This window comes from Panthera uncia, chromosome B1, assembly GCF_023721935.1.
Source record: "Panthera uncia isolate 11264 chromosome B1, Puncia_PCG_1.0, whole genome shotgun sequence".
Taxonomy (NCBI): domain Eukaryota; kingdom Metazoa; phylum Chordata; class Mammalia; order Carnivora; family Felidae; genus Panthera; species Panthera uncia.
The window spans coordinates 136,044,647-136,059,772 of NC_064811.1; the positions used below are offsets into that span (position 1 = coordinate 136,044,647).

Below are 15,126 nucleotides of genomic sequence, written 5' to 3' on the forward strand. Positions count from 1 at the left end.
AGGTATTTTGTTGTACGTATACCCTAGAGTCATTGTAACACAATTCTCACCTTAAAAGCCACTTACGTCAAATCTTTTATCAGAGCAGTAATCATTCTTAGTGTCCATATATTTCTTTAAGAAACTAATACATTGTATTAATATGGATTTATAAAAAAATAAATGGTAATGAATAATAAATAATCATGACTCTCAAATGCCTCAGGGCATTTTCATTTAATTTCAACAGATATTGAATGATATCTTCAAAATTTTCTATTAATGTCTCCGCATTAATCTACAAATTGGTGGTGAGGAAAAATGTTTAAGGGCAAACAGTGGACAATTCAGTACAAAAACACAAAAGACATTTCAACTGTCTTTTCTTCAGTTTAACTTAGAATTGGTCCCTGCCTCACTTCTCTAAGGCTAAAGTTGACAACAATTCTATTATTTATTCAAAGGCTGCTTCAGTCAGATCTGTCTTTCAATTTGACATACTCCTTATTAGTTACCAGGCAACCCCAAAAGAATTAGCTTGCTTTCAAGTTTTTAAGTAGAAATTGTGCCCTCTATAACTTGTCAATTAATATTCAAGCACAGTTTACTCTGTCTAAAAGTTTCAGGGCCTCACACTAAAAATAATTTTGAAATAAATTTCTAATTAAAATTATAGATAGATATAGATATAGTTATAGATATAGATATAGATACACATACTTCAGAAATGTCTCAATGCCAATAAATTTTGGTAAAATTTATGAAAATAATGAAAAATATTAAGAATTTATTTTGTGGCAGGCATTAATCCCAGAGTCAGATTTGAGAACAAAAATGCATATTGACAAATGTATTTTTATGGAATATCCTTATCCAATGTATGATTCTATTAGACTTTAATACTTTATGTGCTATTTCTCTTTGCCTAATTTATCCAGCCTTTGTTTTTGAATTCTGTACTGTTTTTTGCTAATTGATTTTTTCTACTTCAGGTTTATTTTTAATTTAGAATATCTGTTGTTCATTTAAACTAAAATTTAAATTTTAATTACTTGATTTAAAGATACATTATTCTTTCATAATATAAGATAAGCAAGCGTAAATTCTCCAAAGAGGTATTTGTTAATGAAAAATAATCTCTCTGTCCTCTCTCCTCCTTTTATTCCATTGATTCTTTCATTCATTGAGTCATTCGTTCTTTGAATAAATATGTATAGATTGCTTTCATGTGCCAGACATTGCTTTAGGTGATAAGTCTACAAAGGATGAACAAAACAGAAACAAAACAAAACAAACAAATAAAACAAAAAAAAATGTCCTTAAAGTAACATACTGCTTAAATGTTAATAAGTTCTATTTAGGAAAAAAGATATATCATAGAAGGTAGTTTTAGAATAAGTGACTGCAATTTTACCTAGGTCTACAATGATAAAATGTCTTTTTTATGTTTCAAGTTTTATTTAAATTTTAGTTAGTTAACACATAGTGTAATATTAGTTTCGGGAGTAGAATTTAGTGATTCATCACTTACACCCTGTAAGTGCCCTCCTTAATGCCCACCACTCATTTAACCCATCCCCATACCCACCTCCCTTCCATCAACCCTCGGTTTGTTCTCTATGGTTAAGATTCTCTTACAGTTTGCCTCCCTCTCTCCTTTTTTTTTTCTTTTCCTCTATGTCCAGCTGTTTTCTTTCTGAAATTCCACATATGAGTGAAATCATTTGGTAATTGCCTTCCTCTGATTGACTTATTTTGCTTAGCATAATAACTCTAGCTCCATTCACATCATTATAAATGGCAAGAGTCACTCTGGAAAACAGTATGGCAATTCCTCAAAAAGTTAAAAATAGAACTACCCTATGACCCAGCAATTACACTACCAGATATTTGCCCAAAGGATACAAAATACTGATTCGAAGAGACACATGCTTATAGCAGCATTAACAATAATAGCCAAATTATGGAAGAGCCAAAATGTCCATCAACTGATAAAATGACTTTTGAACAAAATTTTGAGTGAAATGAGAGGATATTATTCCAAGCATTTATCTGGGGAAAATATATTCTAGGGGAGAAAAACAACGGTACATTTCCTGAGGTACAGAAATTCTTGGCATTGTCAAAGCTACCAAGGAGACCAGTGTGAATAAACTAGACTGAGTAAGGGGAATTTAGTAGAAAATACAATAAGGGAGCTAATAGAGGTCAGTTAGCTTAGCACCTGGGCACTTGTTAGATCTTTGGCTCTTACACTGAGATAGTTGAGAAAACAATCAGAAGTTTCTTCACAGAAGAGTAACATTATCTTAATTGCATTTAAGTAGAATCATTCTGGCTACTAAAATAGGTTAAACAGGGCAAGGACAAAATTAGACGGACCAGGTGGAAGGGTATCACAGTAATCCAGATGGGAAGTGATAATGGCATAAAACAGTGTGATAACAGTGGAGTTGAAATATCAGTTGTAACTGTCAAGATTTCCTGACAGAATAAATTTGGGGTGTGAGATATAGAATAGATGAGGGTGATTTCAAGGACCTGAGTCATGAGAAGGATTTCTATTCCTTCTTCACTTGATTTCTGATACTGTCTCACTCTGTGAATTTTTCTCTTGTCTGACCACCCCTTTTGCATCTCCTTTACTGATTCCTCCTCATCCCCTCAATTTCTAAATACTAGGTTTGGAGATATTGAACCCTTACCTTTTCCCATACACATCTCACTTCTTTGGTGATCTTATCTGTTCTTATGGCCTTAACCACCATCCTTTTCCTAACGACTCTCAAATTTATATCTCTAGCCAATTCTCTCCATTGAACTTCAGCCTCATACATGTATTTTTGACATCTCTACTTGGATGTCTAATAACATCCCACTTATCACGTCCAAAACTGAACTTCTGATTTTTCCTTACTTCTTTGGCCATCTTTCTCATCTCCGTCTTCCTCATCTCTCCATTCTTCTAGTTGCTCAAAGTAATCCTTATCTACTTTATCTCTTAAGAGATGAAGAGCCTGAATTTTTCATGGATTTGATATTTGAACATGCTGACTTTTATTTTACTTTAAATATAACTCTGAGGACACAAAGTAGGCAGATGGTTAAAATGTCTGGAACTCATAAGAGATATGTCAACAAGACATATAAATTTAGAAACCACCATCCTATGTATAAATCATCAGTACTGCATCTGGAGAACATATAGTATAGTTGAATGAGCTAGAATTGAGTACTGGAAACAATATAAGAAAAATGTAAAGTTTAATTAAACAACAAAAGAGAATAGAAGAATGGACAAATTATAGGAGGAAAAAACAAAAACACAAAAAGGTGGAATCATGGACTCCCAGGGAATATCTTATACAGGGGTAAATTTTCAATAGTCTAGACTTCTTCTGACAGACCAAGTATGATTATGTCTACGGCAATGCCCATTAGAAAAAGTGACATAGATGTAACCATTGACTTAAAGGAAGCAATGTATGAAACAGTAAAAATGGAATGGAAGAAACTAGCAAGGAAAGAAAGACCCGGGTGGTTTGTAGCTAGAGAGTAAAGTGAAATCTGTGCAGGTATTGTGTTTGTTTTTGTTCATCTCTTTGTTTCATGTTTAGTTTTATATTATCTATATCAGTGAGAATTGAGAATGTGTAAATGAGGGGGGTACATAGTAGAAATGGAAAGGATTATGATAAAAGGGAGAGATGGTATGACTGATAATAAGGTTATTGAATGTGACACAGAACTTGAGTGGAGACGTTTAGATAGGAGGAGAACCAGTTTCTCCAATATAACAGGTGGGCACAGAGAGGTGCAGGCATAGATGCAAGAGGTTTATAGGTTTGATATGATTAATTTAAAATTTTTAATCTGTGAGGATTTATTTTCTTTATCCATTAGAAGGGCAGTTGGCTGAGTGATGAAGTAGGCTGATTTGTCAGTAATTTGAGGAGATAAAGAAGATTTTTAAATGCACTGCTTTTTGGGAGACTAGGTGTGTAGGACAGCTTGGTACTGTAAAAATCCTAATTGGGTTTTGCCATCATAAGTTTGCATGATACTGATATTAGCCTTATTTTGACTATAGTCAAACAGACTTAATACTCACTGATATTATATCTTATTGTATTTGTTTCTGAAAACCTAATTTTCTATTTACAGAATTGTACATATTATAAATTACCAAAGAAAATAGCCTTAAATACTCTATAAACTGGAAATGTTTAAGAAGCATGTATCTAAAGAAAAAAATAGAAATTAATTTAATGGACTGAGACTAATAAACCTGTAAAGTAAGAATCAAATAAGGATAAACTACTTAATTCACTGCAAGACTTGATCTAGAACCATCTCAGTTGAGACTTAATGAACATTATTTAGGATTTTCAAAGTAGTAACTGTCCAAGTTGTTTCTATGACTAAAATGTTGCTTTATTCACCTGACAATATACTTCCCAGAATTTTATTTCATATGCCATTACTTCATGCTTTAAATGTTAATTTTTTAATGGAGAAATATTAAGGAGAAAAATGTGATTACTTAATTATGTGAGAACTCTTAAAAGATCAGAAAGATTTGTTATCTTGGACTCATGATACACTCGAAAAACATTCTTACATTAGGAAAACTTAGTCTCGTCTGCAATGGTAGAATGCCAATCCCTTGGCATAACTCAATTTTAATATTCTTTCAAAAGACTTTCTGATAAATTGATCTTGTCTTAAAATAAGAAATATATTTTGGCAACATATCAAAATTAAATAATAGCAAACCATTTGTGTTTTACTTTGTACTACACCGTTTCTTGGAAGAATCCCAAAGTGCTATATTAATTATATAAATAGACTCCATGAAATCCAGCTTAATGGTAGAAATGAGTAAATAGATCCTTGCAGACAGTATGATAAAGATTGGCAAAGACAATCTGGGTAGTAGTATGGATTCAGAAAGAACACATGATTGTATAATATCTTAAATATAAAAAGATACAACATAATAAATAGAACTAGCTAAGCCAGTATAAAATTAAGTCCAGTTGGGGTACACAATAATTTTTAAAATGAGATGTTGTGATTCTAAAGTATCTAAGCAAACAAGACTATGGCCATATAACACTAACGTACAGGTTACTAGTTCCATTTAAGGGCAGAATAATATCTTCAATCTATAAGATATTATTAAGAATATTTCTTATCTAGTATTTGGATTTATAGAATGTCATTTACTAACATCTCGTGATGCCTATAACATAAAAAGCTGATGTCTCTTTATCAAGCACTAAAAGTAAATGTTTGGCCACAATATCTTCATAGTTTACCTGGTTCCTTCTTTCTTACTGAGAAGTCCATGCTCTCTAGAAAGAGAAGACACCATCTAAATGCTAAGTGAATCATTTCCATCATAACAGCATTGTTATAAACATTAGACAGTGAATTGTCCTCTCACTCCATAATATAAAGCTTAAATCACTTAAAAAGAAAAAAGAACATGACACATTGGGCTTTGAACTAACAGCACGGAGACTACTTGGGATTCTATGAGTCCCCTTCTCTCTGCCTCTCCCTAGCTCCAGCACGCATGTGCTCTCTCTCTCTCTGTCAAAATAATTAAGCATTAAAAAAATACATGAACCTCATTCAAATAATACCCATGATACTCTTATTTTCAATTTGCATATGCATATTGTAGATTAATGAGACTAATGAAGTGCTTTTTGGTCATCCCACAGGCTTTCCTTCACAAAGAGGGATATGACAATGAAGCAAGTACAGGTTCAATAGACCTGGTCCCTTAAAGAGGTATACTTAGTCTTTCTTTTGAATATACAGAAAAATAATGTCTATACTACATGAAGGAAGTAAGGAACATCAAGTACGTAAAATGCAGCATTTTCCCCTTGCAATAGTGAGAAAGAAAGGATCTCTAGGCTGCTACTGTTTTTCCTGAGAAAACTATAGACTTTCTGAGAGACTACAGACTTTCTTTAATTCATGGTGGGAAAATGGTCTTTTTGTCTTTATTTGTTTTTCATTGCCTAAAGTGTATAATAAAGAACACTCAAACTGTGTTTAGGTTAATCACATACTGAAAAAAAAAAAAACGCAAAACAAACAAACAAAAAAGAAACCACTTGTGTCATGAGATTTAAGAAAAGTCAAATGTACTGAATAGTTTTACTGGCATATTTAATCAAGTCCATAATGAACCTTAAAACTTAAATATTAACAAAAGAAACAAATAAATCTCAAGTACCCAGAAGTGATATGTCCTGGTTAAAGTAATCTTGCTCTCAATACATATGATCCACACTTGTTGTTGAAGCAAATAGGTTGTCAACATTCACCAAAGTTGAATCATTATATATATATATATATATATATATATATATATATAGTCTAACATACAGCATTGCATAAAATGTGATTAGAAATATTTGCTACAGGGGCACCTGGGTTGCTCAGTAGGTTAAGCGCTTTGGCTCAGGTCATGATCTTGCGGTTTGTGAGTTCAAGCTCCACGTTGGGCTCTGTGCTGACAGCTCAGAGCCTAGAGCCTACTTCAGATCCTGTATCTCCCTCTCTCACTGCCTCTCCCCCACTCACACTCTGTCTCTCTCTCCGTCTCAAAAATAAAATAAACATTAAAAGAAGAAATACTTGCCACAACTTATATTGTATATACATGTATATGTACACACATACATTAATTGTATAGAAACTCAGGTAAATGTATATAATTTTAAACTTAAGACTAAAGACTAATAGACCCTAACAGTGAAAATACTCAATGGATGGAGAGAAAGGATGCACAAATATAAATTTTGGTGGCAAACAAACATAACTGTAAACATTATTAGTTTTAGATAGCTGCCTAGTTTAAATTTCTTCTCAGGATTCTTCCCTTCTCTTTGACACAATTATTGTTTACCAAAGACCACCAAACAAAAGTCGTGAAATGTTGATGTGCAGTAGATTACTCATGTTCAATATATATATTTAACATTTCCATGTGCTAGGTGGTTAAAATGTAAAATATTAAAGTTTTTTTATGTTAGAGCTATTAAGTAATATTAATATTTAATAATAAGCAATATTAATTTCATGTAAGCCAAGAATAGGACACTTTCAGCCAAACCACTCAACCACAATCTTGTCACAAATCTCTTCTATTATGACGCATGCATACCCATGAACACAGGAGCTCCCTCCTTCAGGCTTTCAATGCACATATACACACACATGTTCACACACACATACACATATGCACACACTTTCTTAAAAACTTATTTTGCTGGTGGCAATTTAATTATAAAATGTCTCTAAAATAAGAACTACTGGCAATGAAAATGCAGTATATCAGGCTTCCTAAATCTTGGAGATACAGACCTATTTTTGGTAAACTTCAATGGCAAATTTTCAGTCTTGCTTAATTTAATCAATTTTAGGATCATTTATTTAAAATACTTCCCCTTAGAATTTGAATAATGTTCTTGATCCAATATCACCTCCTCAACAAGCCTCAACCTTCACCACTCTAAAACAGCACCCCCACTACTAGCTGCTTTTCTTAATTTTTATCCATTTCACACAAAAGTTGCTACTTCCTGGAATATGTATTTATTTGTTCATTTTATGTTCCCTTTACTGGAATGTATATTCCCTGAGCAAAAGGGACTTTGCAGTCTTAACTGGTTTACCCACAGTATTTAGAAGAGTATCTGCAGAAGAGTGGGCACTATTCCTAACAGAGTCTCTGAACACTTGAATTTCACAAACTGTTGGCAGGACAGACACACGCTCAAGAAATACGTAAAATAAAATGTGACATTCAAGAGTGGAAATGTATGTAAAATCTTGAGAGCACAGTCAAGGGAACAATGTCTTCTTTTTAACTTAGATGAAAGGAAGTTTTGAGAATGCAGAAAACTGGGAAATACAGAGAGCAGATGAGATTGTAAGAATAAGTAGTTCATCTCTACAGCAATGGGAAGAAGATCCTATCAGAAAACATAGCTTGAACAAAGTTAAGAAACTATGAGAGTGCATGGTAAGACTGCAAGATAGCAAATAGTGTCTCATGGTAAATGCACAATGGGATGATAAAATTGGCCAACTAGTAGGCTTCAACGTTTCACGAAGGAGTCAAAGTAACTTGCTTATGTTTTAAAGATATATATATATATATATATATATATATATATATATAATCTAAAATATAGCATACAAAACATTTGATCAGAAATATATGCTATAAGATTTATAGATTTATATGGATAGGTATAGATACAGGTATATATATAGATATTCAAAACATGACCTGGAAAAGCTACACATTGTTAATATAGATCTGCTTCTTTCTTGACTTAATACATTGGTGTAAAGTCATTTATTCCAATATCAAAATTATAGCGCTTATTATTGCCAATTCATATTATATTTGATATGTTTATGTGATTTTAAGTAAGAAAAAGATTTAAAAAAACTTGTTATTGGATTGATAGATATCCTCAATATTACTTTCAATTCTAAAGTCATAAGCTAGGTAACAAGACACATGCAAAGGACTTGAAAAAAATCAAACTAGAACTGAATTTACTTATAAATCAAATCCATATTTAATAATATTTGTATTATCCTTTTGTTACATACATACTGAAATTTTAAATATTAAATTTAGAAGTTCATGATGGAAATGTATTTGTATTTACATTTAACATAAAATCAATTATTATAAAAATATATAATTATATTCATGGTTTTTTTTTTTTAATTTTTTTTTCAACATTTTTTTATTTATTTTTGGGACAGAGAGAGACAGAGCATGAACGGGGGAGGGGCAGAGAGAGAGGGAGACACAGAATCGGAAACAGGCTCCAGGCTCCGAGCCATCAGCCCAGAGCCTGACGCGGGGCTCGAACTCACAGACCGCGAGATCGTGACCTGGCTGAAGTCGGACGCTTAACCGACTGCGCCACCCAGGCGCCCCTCATGGTTTAAATCTAATGTAAACATTAGAAATATTTTTGTCTGTTTTTAACAAGAGTATGTGTATTCAAGTTAAATGGATATGACACATGCATAAACTATCACTACATAATGTGCCAAATACAAGTAATAAGAATTCTCACAATGTGTCACAAAAGACATCTTTGGTTCATGTACTCATGAAAAACATAAACAAACTGGATCTTAAAAGATGATCAGGATTTAACTAGATGAAGGCATTATGGGCATTTAGGGCAGAAAAAATAGCCTGTAGAAATGAGGAATTAGGTAGTGAGAAAGATTATATAGAAAATAATGCAAAGACTCACAAGGATAGTAGGTGATTAAAATAATCAAAAAAGAAATTACTCACTTAAAAGTCCACACATGGTGCACACATATATATGTACTCCTTTCTATACAAAGTATAAAATTATTTACTTTATTTTACGGGAATAAAGATTTGAGAATTTAAACATTTCTAGGAGGAAAAAATGTTATTTAACTTAACCTATAATATTAAAATAAAAATGATGATTCTGCAGTCCCTTTTTATAGCATCATTGTTTTACACTATTAGACTTCGAGTTGAAATATGGGGAAAATCTAAAATTAATATTATGTTGATGGGCCACTGTTTTGGAGCTATAAATTTGAAATGGAAAGAAAATATATCTAAAATTAAGTATGTTTGACAATTTTAATTCTGTATTGTAGACAATATTTCATTGCGAAGGATATCCAGCATAAATATGGAAACTTTTAAAAGACATACCTATTTAATTTTTAAAACATAGATCATTTTTTTCTAAAAAGAGAATGGAGGAGATTACATTTTTTAAATTGATAATATACATTCTAACTGGCTTTTTATCGCATTATTGTGTGAAGAAATTCAAAATATAATTAGAAATTATTAATGTTATGATTATGTTACCACTTTAATAAGGTATTAGCATATTAAACTACTCACCCCTTGAATGAAGTTTTGTTTAGAATATATATACTATGAGATAGGTGTGAAGTATGGATAACATAAATTTCCGATCTCATAAGTTTACATTCTGTCTGTAGAGACTGATAGCTATTAATTATAAACAATGATAAATAATTTATAGAATGAAAAAAAATAAAGAATTTATAGGATAATGTGGAAACAAGAATGGGAGGAGAAAATGTCTATGCTGAGTATGAAGCAAAGGGAGAATTCACAGTGAAAATTGTTACTTGAGCTAAGAATTAAAGAGTAGTAAAATAATTCGATGGGGAAAAGAGTATTAGGCAGTGCAAAGGCACAGAACTGTAAAATATTTAATCTTTTTGGAGAAACAGTGAAGAGGTAAACATAGCTCACCTACATACTTCTTTATACATGAGTATTATATAAAAATATATTCAAGAAACTTCTCTCCTATTTTCAGAAGAATATTTGTGACTACTTAAGTATTATAGCTAAAGCTATTTGGTAAAGAGCCATATAAATTAAATAAACACGCCAATTATTATAACAGTTTTCACAGTGTGCTTTTGAAGTGTGAAAAATAATGATGATTTTCCTAACAGAAATCACTAATTAAAGGATTTGGAATAAATAGATATATAAATCACTAATTAACGATTTTGACATGGAAATGAAGTCTTAGTGAAGATTTATTATTTAAAATGCATACATTTACATTAGAATTATTTCCATTTTAAATTTATCCCTTAATAGATTTAAATTTGTAATTTATTAAGTCTGTAAATGGATCCTAAATTATAATTGTTATAAGAATCTAATGATTCAATTTGTAAATTTCCAGTGATCTGGAGTATAGTAAACTTTTTCTAGTAATATACACTTTTCAGAGGCTACCAATAACCCACATTTATTATTGAAAATGTATTTTGTACAAAAAATATATCCTGCAATGTAGAAAATATAAAGACTTATAGCCAAGTATTCCAGAGTATAAGATATTCTGGGCACAGGCAATCAAGGGAACTTGATAGGGAAGATAAGCACAACAGAGGTCAATAGATGACCTCTAAGCATAAACACAACCATTGCTCATCCCAACAGGTGGAGGGACTGGGTGCAAGTCTATGAAAAGAAGATTAAGACTTGGGGAATAAAAATGGAGATAGGTGGGGGTGGAGGGGTGGGGTGGGGTGGTGTGTGGAGAGGAGAGGGGAGCCTGAGGGAATGACAAATAAGGGGAATATTAAAACATGCACATTAGTCTTACTACATAGCAAGAAATGTTTAAGTTATTTATATATTTTATCTCATGGAGGTGACCAAAGTCATGGTCTAGCTTCCCCTACTTACATCCTCAACCTGTGGGTTCATGGAGGTCTCTAGGAGATGATAAACATGGTATACACAACAACATTTTCAAGCAAATGTGATTACATGATATCGGAGACAAAACCATTAATTTAACTGCCATCTTAAAAAGATGATATCCCCAAGTGAGATATCCCTTAAAATAAGTAAAAGAATATTTAATAGGATTTTCATTCCTGCTTGGGCAGGTAATTGGTAGCAGCTATTATAATATCATCCTACTTTTAACTTAAAGGTGAGTGAAGTCTAGGGCATTTTATTTACAACTGTTTACTTTTTTCAACTTTACTGAAGAATAATCGACAAATATAATTGTATATATCTGAAGTGTATGTGATATTACATATATAAACAAATACACACACATACACACACACAAAAACGTACATCATGGAATAATTACCAGGATCAAAATAACTAACATACCTAAATCGCAACAGAGCTGGATGAGTGCCTGAATCCTGTCCAACCCACACAGAGACTGAGACACAACCAGGATGAATGAATGTCCTGAGCCTTGTCTTCCTTGCTCAGCAGAGACCCAAATGGGTGAGATAAGCACCCTGTGTTTCAACTTCATTGATAAAGAGTTCAAAGTAATGATCAAAAGATGTTCGTTAATCTTGGGACAGAAATGAAAGAGCACAGGAAGTGTTTCAAAAAGAGACAGAAAATATTAAGAAGTAGCAAAAAAGTTACAACTGAATGGAAAAATGCACTGAAGAAGTTCAAAAATAGAATAGATGAAACAGAAGCATGAATCAGTAAGTAGTAAGACAGACAATGGAAAACATCTGGACAGAGCAGCAAAATTAAATAAACAAACAAACAAAAAAAAAACAGACTTAAAAGAAGTGAGGAAATCTTTAGGGACCTCTGAGACAACATCAAGCTGAATAACATTTACATTATAGGCTCCCAAAAAGAGAAGAGAAAGAGAAAAAGCCAGAAAAATGTTTTTGGAGAAACAATGGCTGAAAACTCCTCTAATTTATAGAAGGAAATTACCAGGTCCAGGAAGTCCAAAGAGTGCCAAATAAGATGAACCCAAAGAGAAACAAATCTTAAAAGCATAATGGAAAAACAATATATTACGTACAAAGGAAACCCCATAAGTCTATCAGCAGAGTTTTGAACAGAAATTATGCAAGCCAAATGAGAGTGGCATTATGTATTTGAAGTGCTGAAAAAAAAAAATACAAGATACCAAAATGTCTCTAGCCAGCAAGTCTATTCAGAATTAAAAGAGAGATTAAGAATTTTCCAGATAAGCAATAGCTAAAGGAGTTCATGACCACTAAACTGGTTTTACAAGAATTATTATATTAAAAGGACCTCTCTAAGGTAAAAAGAAAGGCACTAGATAATAATAAGAAAACACATTATGTAAAACACTCATTAGAAAAGGTAAAAAAATAATAAAGACAGCGGATTAACTACTTAAAGAGCAAGTATAAAGAGTAAAAGACAGAAGTAAAATTAATTAAAATGAAATAATTAGTTACGGAATATGTAAAATAGAAATACGTAATGTGTGTCATCAAAAATATACAATGGGGGGGTAAAAATATAGCTTTGAAATGGGTTCAATATTAACCTACTATTAACTTGTAAAAGACTGTTATATACATAAGATGTTATGTGTGTAGTGCTTGTAGCCACACGCAAACACACACACACACACACACACACACACACACAAAGTTATAGTAAATACACAAAAGAAAAAGGGAAAGGATTCTAAATATTTCACTGAAGAAAACAAACTACGGGAGAAGAGTGAAAGAAAGGAAAGGAAAAGAGAGTAGCTACAAAAACAGCCAAAAAACAATGAACAAAATGACAATAAGTGTATACCTATCAATAATTAACTTAAATGTAAATGGACTAAATACTACAATCAAAAGACATAGGATGGCTGAATGGGTTAAAAAGCAAACAAATGAAAACCAACCAACCAAAAAAACAAACAAACAAAAAACAAGACTCATCTATATACTTCCTACAAAAGACTCACTTCAAAAGTAAGGAAATACACATATATTCCCAACATAGAAGCACCAAAATATATACAAAAAATATTCAGAGACCTAAAGGTGTAATTTGGCAGTAATAGAATAATAGTGGGGGACTTTAACTCCCCACTTATATCAATAGATAGATTATTCATATAGAAAATCAATAAGGAAGCAGTAGTCTTAAATGACACATAGACATTCCAACCAAAATAGAAAAATATATATCATCTTCAAATGCACAAGGAACATCTTCTAGGACAGATCACAAGCTAGGCCACAAAACAAGTATCAATAAATTTAAAAAAACTTAAATCATATCAAGCATCTTTTCCAACCACAATAGTATAAACCTGGAAATCAAGTATAAGAAGAAAACTGGACAAAACACAAACATAAGGAGACTAAACAACATGCTATTAAACAATGAAAGGGTCAACAAGTAAATCAAGGAGAAAATTAAAAAAAAATACTTTAAATATATGAAATTGGAAATACAACGTTGTAAAATCTTTCGAACACAGCAAAAGCAGTTCTAAGAGGGGCTTCAGTGCAATTCGAGCCTACCTCAAGAAACAAGAAAATCTCAAATAAACATTTTAATTTTACATCTAAAGGAACTACAGAAAGGAGAACAAATGAAGCCTGAAGGTAGTAGAAAATGAAAACAATACAGATAAGAGTGGATAAATATGAAGAAGAGACTAAAAAAATAGAAAAGATCAATAAACTAAGAACTGGTTCTTTGAAAAGAGAAACAGAATCAACAGATTTTTAGACAGAGTCATCAGGAAAAAAGAGAAACCCCAAATGAATAAAATTAGAAATGAAAAAGGAGAAATTACAACTGACAGCATAGAAATACAAAGAATTGGAAGAGATGAGTCAGAGCCATGCATCAGGCTCTGTGCTGACAGCCCAGAGCCTGGAGTCTGCTTCAGATTCTGTGTCTCCCTCTCTTTCTGCCCTTCCCTCACTCACACTCTGTCTCTATGCCTCAAAAATAAATAAGTATTTTTTAAAAAAATAAAGAAAAAGAATTAGAGGAGAATAGTATAAAAATTATTTGCCATGAAATAGGCAGCCTAGAATAAATGGATAAATTCTTAGAAACATAATCTTCCAATACTGAATCATGAAGAAACAGAAAACTGAATAAACTAATTACTTGGAATTGAGTCAGAAAAAACAAAAAATAAAAATAAAAATAAAAACAAACAAAAAACTTAACAAACAAATATCCCGGTCCAGAAGACTTCACCAGTGAGTTCTGCCAAACATTTAATAATGAATACTTATTAAATTATTCCAAAAAAATGAAGAAGGAACACTTCCAACTCATTTTATGAAGCCAGAATTACTCTGGTACTAAAACAGAAAATACTACAAAAAAAAAATGGGCTAACATCTCTGATGAACATACATGCAAAAATCCTCAACAGAAGTATTAGCAAACCAAATTCAACCATACATTAAAAGGATCATACACCATAACCAAGTGGAATACATTCCAGGAATAGGATTGTTTAACATCCACATATCAAAAGCATGATACGGCACATAGCAAAATGAAGGATAAAAATCATATGGTTATTTCAATAGATGCAAAAAAAGCATTTGTCAAAATTCAACATCCAATTTTGGTGTAAACTCTCAATGAAGCTGGTATGGAGGGAACCTACCTCAACATAATAAAGTCCATATACAAAAAGCCCTCAGCTAACATCAGAGTCAATGGTGAAAACCTGAAAGCTTTTCCTCAAAGATGAAGAACAAGACAAGGATTCCCACGCTCATCACTTCTATTCAATGTAG

At 32.0% G+C, this 15,126-nt stretch overlaps 1 protein-coding gene across 3 annotated transcripts in view; it reads right to left on the reverse strand.

Annotated features, from left to right (window-relative positions):
- Nucleotides 1–15,126, reverse strand: part of FSTL5 (follistatin like 5) — a 722,149-nt gene that overhangs the window by 644,247 nt on the left and 62,776 nt on the right. The gene's annotated exons all lie outside the window — the stretch shown is intronic.